Source organism: Nomascus leucogenys, chromosome 2 (genome assembly GCF_006542625.1).
Source record: "Nomascus leucogenys isolate Asia chromosome 2, Asia_NLE_v1, whole genome shotgun sequence".
Taxonomy (NCBI): domain Eukaryota; kingdom Metazoa; phylum Chordata; class Mammalia; order Primates; family Hylobatidae; genus Nomascus; species Nomascus leucogenys.
In genome coordinates, this window is record NC_044382.1 from 155582565 (window position 1) to 155594785 (window position 12221).

General features: G+C 46.6%; 1 protein-coding gene across 4 annotated transcripts in view; it reads right to left on the reverse strand.

The window, feature by feature from the left end:
• The window catches only part of ANKRD11 (ankyrin repeat domain 11), a 216165-nt gene that overhangs the window by 142501 nt on the left and 61443 nt on the right, over positions 1-12221 (reverse strand). For all 4 annotated transcript variants that reach the window (XM_030820504.1, XM_030820518.1, XM_030820497.1 and 1 more), the window contains exon 2: positions 1482-1566. The gene's annotated coding sequence lies outside the window, so the exon portion shown is untranslated. The remainder of the gene's footprint in view (positions 1-1481; positions 1567-12221) is intronic.

Below are 12221 nucleotides of genomic sequence, written 5' to 3' on the forward strand. Positions count from 1 at the left end.
ACACCTGTAATCCCAGCACTTTGGGAGGGTGAGGCAGGAGGATTGCTTGAGAGCAGGGGTTCAAGACAGGCCTGGACAACGTAACAAGACTCTGTTTCCACAAAAAATTAAAATTAAAATTAAAAAAAGAAAGAAAATGCAGTATTTTGCTTTTCCTTGTCATACATTAAGGTCAGCAGTATCCTTTTCACAAAGAGGCACAGCTCAGACCCTGGGGTGTGGGGTGCTCCCTCATCGCTGCCCTTTTCCCACGTACCTGGCCCCTCCATGGCACCCCTTTTATCACAACCAGGCTCAGTCCACCTCCAGATCTTGAAAAACATCTCACCTGATCACGAACATGCCCACTACCCAGGCTGGCTTCGTTCTAACTACGAACCATCCCGCAGATTGAGAGAAGACAATTCTAGACCTATTTTCAAGGATATCTCAGATTCCCTTTCCTTCAAACCTCACCTCTATTTCCAAGGAAACAATTCAGTCATATGAAAGAAAGCAGTCAGGTGTGTTTTAAAGCGGCCTGACTCCAGGTGACTGAGATAAAGGACAGATACACCAAACTATGAAGCTCCGGAAAGAAGTTGCAGGAAAGGTTCTTTCATGTTTGCTAGGAGTAACAACACAAAACAGATGATGTATTTTCGGACTGTTCACTTTAAAACCATGACTCAGACCTGCCCAAAATATGAAAATTTAAATTAGCCAAGTGTTCTCTTCAACTGCTATCAATCCACGTATCAGAGAAAATAACCTGCCAGTCACGATGCGTCTCCGGAAGGAGGAAGGACTCTGCCCTACAGCGACACGTGCTTGGTCAGAGCCAAGGCCAAAGTCTTCATGGAGACTGCTGCCGCTCCTCTCAAAAAACATGCCAGTCACTCCCAGGAGGAGGCAAGGAGTCAAGGGCTGGCGAACCAGGCTCCCACTCCTTACCTGCCAACCATACACACTGGTCTCCAGCTCCTAGAAAAAGCCAGAATAGCCATCTAGAGGGTTCAGCAGCAGCACCATGCCCAGAAACACAGGACAACCCGGCGAGACCACCAGGATCCTAGCAAGAGCAGAACAGCCCCCAGGATACAGAATCCTCATGCAAACTGTTAACACAACATGCTCAGAGCACACAACACACAGCACAGGGTGGGGGTCTCAGTCATCTCCAGACCATCTGAGGATGAGGAAAATTAAAGGAGGATGAGAGGAAACAAACTTTTTTATTGGCTATTAACAACCTATTTAATTTTTCAGCAGATTTCTTCTCACTGTGACACCAAGGATCCCATTCATTAATCCAAAAAAGCTTACCTGTTACCACTCTGAAAACACTCTTAAGTGAAATCCAGAACAAAATTCAAAACATTTTGACAAAACTCTATCAAGTCCAAGAAAACCAACCTGGACACTCATGCATTATTTTGATACTTATTTTTACAAATCAATGACAAAAACATAAATTGATAGAGAATGCAGTGAATATTTACCGATTCCATAGCCGAAAGTCAGTGCTGACGAGGACTGTCTTTTAAATCCAATGGAGGTGTGTCCCAGAGCAGGGCTGTATATATTCTGAAACAAGAGAGTGAGATTAGCTCATGTCAATAATAATTTCAGCCTCAGTTCTTTCATAGCTCTCGTCTCCCTCCATTTGGTCCACACGGTTTATTCCATCACCCTTCCTCTCCCATAACCCACTGCTCAGCTCCTGGTCACTGTGCCAAGGCCAAAACTTACTTCATTCATCAAATACTTTTACGTCAAAATGCAGCAATTGCAACAACTTAAAGGTAAATCCAAAGTCCAGTACAAAAAAGAGTAAATGACACTGATACAATCTTGTGAAATCACCATAAAACCAGATTTTAGAGGCTCTGGGGCTTTTTATACGTAAGAAACCAAATAACCCAAGTGGGCAATCTCGACACAGAAACAAAACATTACCAGTAAGCTAAGTTTTTAAAAGGCTTTTTTTTTTTTGAGACAGAGCTTCACTCTTGTCCCCCAGGCTGGAGTGCAGTGGCGTGATCTCAGCTCACTGCAACCTCCACCTCCCCTCCTGGGTTCAAGCGATTCTCCTGTCTCAGCCTCCCGAGTAGCTGGGATTACAGACGCTCGCCACCCACCCCTGGCTGGTCTGGAACTCCTGACCTCAGGTGTTCTGCCCACTTCGGCCTTTCAAAGTGTTGGGATTACAGTCGTGAGCCACCGTGCCCGGCCTTAAAAGACTAATTTTAAGTTTAAGAAGCATATTAAGTTTTAAACTACATAAAGGTGCAAAAAAAGATAAGGTGGTTTTCATTTCCACTGAGTATTTTAAGAGGAAAAGATTATACTGCAGTACAATTTTTCAAAAAGCTGAATAAGGTCATGCACAGTGGCTCACGCCTATAATCCCAGCACTTTGGGAGGCCGAGGTGGGCGGATCACTTGAGGCCATGAGTTCAAGACCAGCCTGGCCAACAGGGCAAAACCCCGTCTCTACTGAAAATACAAAAAATTAACCAGGTGTGGTGGCTTGGGCCTGTAACCCCAACTACTTGGGAGGCTGGGGCAGGTGAATCACTTGAATCTGGGAGGCGAAGGTTGCAGTAAGCCGAGACTGCGCCACCGCACTCCAGTCTGGGTGACAGAGCAAAACTCGTCTTTTAAAAAAAAAAAAAAAAAGGCAGCTGAATACAACTATATAATCTCCCTGAAGAGCTCTGGGGACTCCAAGAATAAAACAAACCCGTCTAAATGGGGAAAAAAAAAAATCTATACCCATGTTACTTCAGTCCCATCCAAACATCAGGCTCTCCTCTAACTCCAAACACTTCCATGTGCAGAACCAGGGAGGGAAGCACATACAGGATTGAAGGCAGCTCCCAGGACAGGGCTTGCTGGTGCAGGGTTCCCCGGCTCTGCACTTAGCATCCGAGCGAATCGCGTGTTTCCTGAGCAACACTCATGGCACGTGCGTTTTGCAAAGATGGAGTGAGGTTTTTCCTCCTTACACTCCTGGAAGATGGAGTGAGGTTTTTTCTCCTTACACTCCTGGACAGGATTGTTCAAAGCTGCCATTAACCTCAAGGACCATTAAAAGTAAGTGTGTGATGGGTGCACTGGCTCACGCCTGTAATCGCAGCACTTCAGGAGGCTGAGGCAGGCGGATTGCTTGAGCCCAGAAGTTGGAGACCAGCCTGGGCAACACGGCCAGTCCCCATCTCTATAAAAAATTCAAAAAATTAGCTGGGCATGGTGGCATCCGCCTGTAGCCGGAGCTACTCACACGACTGCACAGCAGCCTCAATCCATCAATCGATAAAAATAAATGTGAATACGCAGCTTCTAGTCACCACACATCCTGGTTTCAGTGAAAAGCAGCAAGTGTGCCAAGAAGCTTTCTGTAAAAGAGCTCAGAGAGGGGAAGAGCATCAGCAGCAGGAAGCCAGCGAGGAACCCCAGCATCGACCTCCAGAGTCCTGAGAGCACTCAAAGCGTCATGAGTCCAACAATTTGCAAGCTCAGTGCCACTGGCATTTGGGTTCAGCGCGCAACAGAGTTGAGCAGCATCGGTCTTCTAGATGCCAGTAAGGCCACCCAGCAAATCCTGGCAACCAAAAATGTCTCCAGACGATGTCCGCTAAAGGGCAAAACACACCGGTGAGAACTGCTGCTTTAATGCAGCTGCTGTTTCCCACGTATGAAGAAACTGGGCCCAAATCAGGTGAAAGTGAAAGAATCAGTTAAAAGTGAAACAAAACTCAGTTTTCTGTTGTCTTAGGATCCCACAGGGTATGAAAAGCAAGTTGGGAAGAGAAAATTCTGGTCTAAAGGTCTTTTCTTTCTGACTGAGAGACAATCTCAGTAACCGATCCCATTATTTCTGGAAGACAATACCAATCCAGAGCCTCTAAAATATCTGGAATAAACATTACAGATTTTTTTTAAGAGACAGGGTCTCAATGTGTTGCCCAGGCTGGGAATGGAGTGGTGAAAACACAGCTCACTGTGGCCTCAACCTCCTGGGCCCAAGGGGTCCTCCCACCTCAGCCTCCAAAGTAAAGAAATTTTCTAAGGCATGAAAAAAAGCTTCATTTAGAACACATGTTCACATCAAAACCACCACCACACTATAAACAAGCTATGTTGTCAAACAGAAAAGCACCAGGCTACACTTCTTACTGCCAGCTCCTGCCTACAGCAAATCAGGAATCAACAGGTCTGTGGAGGCCGAGTGCAGACAGAGACCATGGAGACACGAAGGGTCAGTGTGTGATGACGGAGTCAGGCAGTCAGGGATGGGACCATCACCCGTCCATGTCTGGAGGCGGGGCTGACACATGAAGGGTCAGTGTGTGATGACGGAGTCAGGGAGTCAGGGATGGGACCATCACCCGTCCATGTCTGGAGGCGGGGCTGACACATGAAGGGTCAGTGTGTGATGACGGAGTCAGGGAGTCAGGGATGGGACCATCACCCGTCCATGTCTGGAGGCAGGGCTGACACATGAAGGGTCAGTGTGTGATGACGGAGTCAGGGAGTCAGGGATGGGACCATCACCCGTCCATGTCTGGAGGCAGGGCTGACACATGAAGGGTCAGTGTGTGATTACAGAGTCAGGGAGTCAGGGATGGGACCATCACCCGTCCATGTCTGGAGGCGGGGCTGAGACATGAAGGGTCAGTGTGTGATGACGGAGTCAGGGAGTCAGGGATGGGACCATCACCCATCCATGTGTGGAGGCGGGGCTGAGACATGAAGGGTCAGTGTGTGATGACGGAGTCAGGGAGTCAGGGATGGGAACATCACCCGTCCATGTCTGGGGGTGGGGGTGGGGGTGGGGTAACCAAAACCAGAATCCAGATAAAACATCAGGGAACTGCTTCCACCTATGGAAATGGCAACAGGACAAGATGATAACAGAGGTGCTGAGGAGTCGGCTACATACATTCCGTGTTAGAAAACCCAGGAGATATTTTGAATACTAATGGCGGTTCTCTCTGAATGGCGGGCAATGCAAGGTTTTAAAGTTCTCTTATTACTCTGGACTCCTTACTGTCATCAACTCCTTTAATGCGCTAGCTGCCACATTAGGGATGGGGAAAGAAAATTATTTAATACAGAAAACGGGTAAAAAGTTAAAGTTACATATGAAGAAAGAGCTCTAGGCCAAACCTATAATCCCAGAACTTTCAGAGGCCGAGGTGGGAGGATCACTTCAGCACAGAAGCTCAAGGCTGCAGTGAGTTAAGGTGGCACCACTGCACTCCACCTGGGCGAGCGACTGAGACCCTAAGAATATCCAAACCATTAAAAGAATTTTTTTACAGAATTTTTCTTCTAAAAAAAGCAATTTAAAAAAAAAAAAAGGATCTTGGATGTTATCACCAAAAAGAAGTGGTATCTGAGGCGATGGATACAGTAACCACCCTGGTCTCATCGGTAAACAAGGCATCCATGGACGGAGGCATCCTACCGGACTCCACTAACAGGTGCGACTATGGGTCAGTGATAAACACGCTTTTCAAAATGTCAAGTAATAACACGATATTCGCGCTGACCCAATCGCACCCCACTTCTTCCAACATCCTGGGCTCTCCCCTCACTTTGCTGCATGAGAGCTGCTTTACTCACTGCTCTCGACAAACAGTCACGGCCACAAGCACCATCCAAAACAGAATCACAGCCTCCCTGGGAAGGAAGCTGGGCAGACCTGATGCTTATTTTTGGAAAGGAACGGAAGTTCAAGATTGCTAATGTTTTTATTACAGTCTCCCTTTTCTCCCCTAAGAGAATCACAAGTTTTAGGCGACTTTGACTGACACAACTGTATTAATGTTTAATTCACTCCCACTTTAATCACTTTTTTCTTTTTTTCTTTCTTTATATCAAAGCACATCAATAGTCACCTTTTTCAATCAGGAAATCTACAGTCTTCAATCCACTAAGATGAGCAATTCTTTCTATCCACACTGACTAACTCCAACTGACAGCAAAGAAAAACCATGAGGCCTGTGGCTGCCCCACACCGCTGTTCCTTCAGATAACCAAGGGCCACGCTGGTTTCACAGCTGTGAGCTCAGGCCCCTCAGCTCCCTCCCGTGAGCCAACTTCCCAACACCCTCAGAGCCCAGGTGTCCATGTTAGCAAAGACAGGTCCCTACACTGGCCTTGGTCTCAAAATGCTGTTAGCCAGAGCACTTTTTCAATCATGACCTTATGCAAACAATGATATTCATTTGCGTTAGGCTGAGTGGGAGGGTCCACAGGGGAGCCACTGATGATGGGCATCTGCCCCCGACACTGGCTGACTAACCAGCACCATTAACCCTGGGCTCCGAACGGCAGTCACACCAGCCTGTCTCAGGGCCAGGTCTGCCTTTTCCCTACTTCCCACAGAACAGCCGCAGTGCATTCCTTTCATGAAACGCTGTGAGTACAGGAGCATACGGATGGGTTTTAAGAGACTAGTGCAGAGCTCTGGCTTTCCTGATAAATACTTTTTCAGTAACTTCAAATACATGCACAGAGAAGGCATGAGATGTGTGGTTAGAGTTAACCTGAAAGGACAGGGTGGTGCCTGCAGCAGCAGGCACTCAGCACCTGACCCAACTCGACTCAGACATGTGAGCCCACCATTACTAGAGGTCAAAAACGGTCCAATAACCCCCACTCAGTTGTTCATGGCTGTTTTATTCATAAGCAACAGAAACTGGAATCAGCCCAGATGTGCTTCGATGGTGTAAGAAAACGTTTCAAATGGTCCATTTTCCAGGCATTATAAATCTACGCAATGGCAGCCAGCCTGCGGATGTAACAAACCGCACGGCTCATGCACCTAGAAGGTCAACAAGCGAACAAAATGTAGAGGAGGGGTCAGCCCATAAATGGGAAGAAAGTTTCGGTATTAGGAAATCAAAACTTAAGCGGGTAAGGGGACGGGGTACAACCCTGTAAGGGGGATAATGAAACTCAGGTGACCTCCAGGAAGATTGTAAGCCCATAGTGCTCGACCAATGAGGAACTGGGGGAGGGACTTGCATGCGAGGAGATAAACTACCTGCTGTGACTGCCCCGGGTGTGCCTGCCTACCAGGCACCTGATCTTGCAAGACTGCCATTAAGAATCTTGCTTCCTGGCTGGGTGCAGCGGCTCATGCCTGTAATGCCAGCACTTTGGGAGGCTGAGTCAGGCGGATCACCTGAGGTTGGGAGTTCCAGACCAACCTGGCCAACATGGAGAAACCCAGTCTCTACTAAAAATACAAAATTAGCCAGGCGTGGTGGCGCACGCCTGTAATCCCACTACACGGGAGACTGAAGCAGGAGAATCGCTTGAACCCAGGAAGCGGAGGTTGCAGTGAGCCAAGATCGTACCTCTGCACTCCAGGCTGGGTGACAAGAGCAAAACTCTGTCTCAAAAAAAAAAAAAAAAAAAAAAAGACAGAAAGAAAAAAGTCTTGCTTCCACTGTTCCGTGTGTCTCCAACCCCAGTCTTTGGGTGTGGACGGGTGAATGTGTGTTTCTCACCATGGGTGATAGATAAATAAGGTACGTCCACCCACACCATGAGACCACTCAGCAGCAAAAAAGAGCAAACATTTCGCTGAGCAAAAAGGCCAATCGAAAAGGCTACATTTCTACGATTCCATTTATATGACACTCTTATGACAAATTTTAAAAATGGAGGACAAATTAGTGGTTCTCAGGGGTTAGGGACCAGGGTGGGGAGATGGGCTGGAAGGGGCAAATGTGGCTAGAAAAGGGCAAACGGCAGATCCTTGAGATTGTGGAACTATTCAGTAGCGCAACAAGGCAGGGACGGGAGCCCCCAGTGGTGAACACGCACAGAACTCAATCTCTCTTTAACACACACATACAAGTAAACCTCAGGCAACCTGAGTTAAGACTGGTCAGCGATACCGTGTCCACATCCTGGCTGTGACGTTCTGTTAACGCCGCCGTTCTCCAATCTGTTACCATTCAAAGAGGAGAGGAGACTGGCCGAAGTGTACAAGGGGCTCTCAAGGATTTCTTACAACTGTAAGTGAAAACACAAGCTCAGGCCGGGCGCGGTGGCTCACGCTTGTAATCCCAGCACTTTGGGAGGCCGAGGCAGGCGGATCATGAGGTCAGGAGATCAAGACCACGGTGAAATCCCGTCTCTACTAAAAATACAAAAAATTAGCCGGGCGTGGTGGCGGGCGCCTGTAGTCCCAGCTACTCGGAGAGGCTGAGGCAGGAGAATGGCGTGAACCCCGGGCGGCGGAGCCTGCAGTGAGCCGAGATCGCGCCATTGCACTCCAGCATGGGCGACAGAGTGAGACTCCGTCTCCAAAAAAAAAACAAAACAAAACACAAGCTCAAATTATTAAAAAAAAAAAAAAAAAAAAAAAAGTCCAAAAAAGAAAGAGTCCAATATTGACAATTTCATATGGTTTTATCTAGTATCAACTCACTTTATCCTCACAATAATCCCACAAAGTAGGTATCATTATCTCCCCTTTGCAGATGAGAAAACTGAGGCCCTAGAAGTGTGAGAAATTTACTCAAGGTCACATTTTAAATGGCGGGGCCAAGACTTGAAACCAGGCTGGCTGGCTCCAGAGCCCACACTCTTCACCACGACCAGTCTTGAAGCTGGAAATGGAAAACATGAACATGCATCTGCTATTACTATGGCTTAAAAATCTCCTTACAATGTAACTTTAGAGCACTTAAACGGAACACTAAAGACCTACAATCCAGCCTCATCTCATTTTAGTTCTCAGTAAAAAAAAAGACACAGCCAATTGGATTCCACTCCCACAATGGTGCCAGGAGCCCCACAATCCCAAGGCCAGCTGGTGCGGACAGGTCACCTATCCGCTCTGATCAAGCCATTCTCCTGGCCTCGGTCTCCTTCGTTTCTTCGGGCTGAGAGCAGAGAAGGTGCGCGGTTATTTCGTGTTTTTCAGGCTGGGGGCGGAGAAGGTGCGCAGTTATTTTGTTTTTTCGGGCTGGGGACAGAGAAGGTGCAGTTATTTGTTTCCTGTTTTTGGTGTTTCTTTTTTAAGGGTGGGGTGCTATTTGTTTCGTTTTCTCTGATTTAAAGTGAAAGAGAAGGCTCCAAAGAATAAAGGCAACTAAGCAAACTTCAGAACTGAAGTGAGCGTGAGGAGGAGCTAGAAGGAAAACCAGGCTTCCTTCTTCAGTGCAAATGTTTCTTTTTACTACAGGAAAAAATGAAACAGGAAACAAAATTAATGTTCCTAAACAATTCTCTTTCTACCATTTAGCAGAATAAGGTGCAAAGTGGATGAATGCAGAATGAGAACAAGAGGGAATGATTTCACACAACTGTTCTTCCCTTTCCATAATGTCTGCCCTGATAGGAATCAAACTCCTTTGCTAAAGAACAAAAGCCAACGATGGAAGGCAGGAGAACCTTCAGTCCTCAGAGAAGGCATCCGACTCCTGCCAGAACCTTCCCTTCCTCACCGGATCCAGGGGAATGGCAAAAACAATTCGTGTTTGAAAGTAAACAGACACGCAGCTTTAATGAAAAAAAAAAAGGAAGCTGTAGATCAGAAACTGGGAAATACCTGAAAATTAGAGGAGGACAAAGGCATGAAATCAAACTAGAGAAAGTGACACAAAAGCCAACAGTGAGAACAGCCCCAATAACACACAGGAGAAGGTGGAGGAAGGACAGTGCTGGACTGTGCAATACCTGCCTCCCCACCGCAGGAGGCCCGGCTCCACAACACCCCAACCAGCGCCAGCTGAGTTCACAAACTCCCTGAGCAACAAACGCCAACTCCCTGCTTGGCTTCAGTAAAACAAGCCTTGATAGGGAACGAGAGGCTCTGATGGTCACTTAAACATCACACACACACACACACACACACACACACACACACACACACACACAAATCTGAAATCCTGACCAACGAAGACATAAGACCAACCTTTCAGAAAGCCTAAATCAGGCATATAGATGACCAATTTATTTCTAGCTCTTAGTAAACCCACAGAATTCCAAATCAGCATCACACTCTAATGGCAAAACTCAAAAGAAAATATGAATATATTGTGATCTACTTGTCTCTGGAGCTCACAGTTGGCCTCACCATTTTATGATCAGCGTCATGGACACTGGGAAACAGAGAAGACAGAGAAATCCGGGAAGCGGCTGTTTCACTTCAGTGTGAAGCTCCTACTCAACAATCGCTTAGTTATTTGTGACATCTCACAACACTCATCTGTTCTGTTTCTACAAAATGAATAATCCAAGGGTGGTAGACATCAGGACACCTGTTACCAGCCTGTCTTTTGCCAAGTAGGAACCTCAGAATCAGATACAACTCCAAGAAGAACCATCCCTTGGTATGCAACAAGGTCTTCAGTCAGTCAGTCAATGAATTCAGCAGAGCTGCATGATACAAGATCAATATACAAAAATCAGCTGTATCATCATCATACACAAGCAATGAACAATCTGAAAAAGATAAAGGAAACATTTCCATTGAAAACAGCATCAAAAAGAATATTTAGCAACAAATTTGACAAAGAAGTGTAAAACTCGTATTCTGTAACCACAAAGCACTGTTGAAAGAAACTGAAGACCTAAATAAGTAGGGGGAAAAAATCCAATATTCATGGATGAAAAAACACAGTGTCTTTATGACAGCAACACCCCCCAAGGTGACCTGATGATTCAGTGCAGTAACTATCAGAATTCCAACTGCCTTTTTTCAAAAGTGATCCAAAAATCTACATGGAATTGTAAACCTCTTCCATACTACAACTTACAGAACTATACAAGTTTTTCTTAAAACTTTTTTGAGGGTAGAAAAGACATAATTGAAATGTCTAGGGGCCGGAGTGGTGGCTCACTCCTGTAATCACAGCAGTTTAGGAGGCCAAGGCAGGAGGATCACTTGAGGTCAGGAGTTTGAGACCAGCCTGGCCAACGCGGTGAAACCCCATCTCTACAATAAATACAAAAAAATTAGCTGGGTGTGGTGGTGCATGCCTGTAGTCCCAGCTGCTCAGGAGGCTCAGGCAGGAGAATTGCTTGAACCCAGGAGGCAGAGGTTGCAGTGAGCTGAGATCGTGCCACGGCATTCCAGCCTGGGAGACAGGGTGTGCCTCAAAAAAAAAGAAAAAAAAGAAAAAAGAAAAAAAGTCTAGTAATCATATGATGCCAGGTTTTTCTAAAATGATTATTTTTAATTATTAAGGGGGGAAAATAAGACAAGGGGACTGATTTGACATTTTTTAAAAACTCTTTAGTTCGAAAGGTCTAAAATTCTTCAATAATCTAGTGCGTCTAATCCCAGCACTTTGGGAGACCAAGGCAGATGGATCGGTTGAGGTCAGCAGTTTGAGACCAGCCTGGCCAACATGGTGAAACCCCATCTCTAATAAAAACACAAAAATTAGCCAGGCACGGTGGCGCGTGCCTGTAATCCCAGCTACTTGGGAGGCTGACGTGGGAGAATCACTTGAACCCAGGAGGCAGAGGTTGCAGTGAGCCAAGATCGTACCACTGCATTACAGCCTGGGTGGCACAGCAAGACTCCATCTCAAAAAAATAGATTAATTAATTAAAATAAAATTATTTGGCAGGGCACGGTGGCTCATGCCTATAATCCCAGCACTTTGGGAGGCCAAGGCAGGCAGATCAGAAGGTCAGGAGATCGAGACCATCCTGGCTAACACGGTGAAACCCCGTCTCTACTAAAAATACAAAAAAATTAGCCAGGCGTGGCGGTGTGCGCCTGTAGTCCCACCTGCTGGGGAGGCTGAGGCAGGAAAATGGTGTGAACCCGGGAGGCGGAGCTTGCAGTGAGCCGAGACTGTGCCACTACAGTCCAGCCTGGGTGACAAAGCAAGACTCCATCTCAAAAAAAAAAAAAAAAAAAAAAAATTACACCAATGTCACAGGCCAGGCATGGTGGCCCACGCCTGTAATTCCCAGCACTTTAGGAGGCTGAGGTGGATGGATCACGAAGTCAGGAGTTCGAGACCAGCCTGGCCAACATGGTGAAACCCCGTCTCTACTAAATATACAAAAATTAGCCAGGCATGGTGGCCAGCGCCTGTAGTCCCGGCTACTCGGGAGGCTAAGGCAGGAGAATCACTTGAACCCAGGAGGCGGAGCTTGCAGTGAGCCAAGATCGTGCCAATGCATTACAGCCTGGGCGACAGAGCAAGACTCCATCTCAAAAAATAAAAATAAAAAAATAAGAATACACC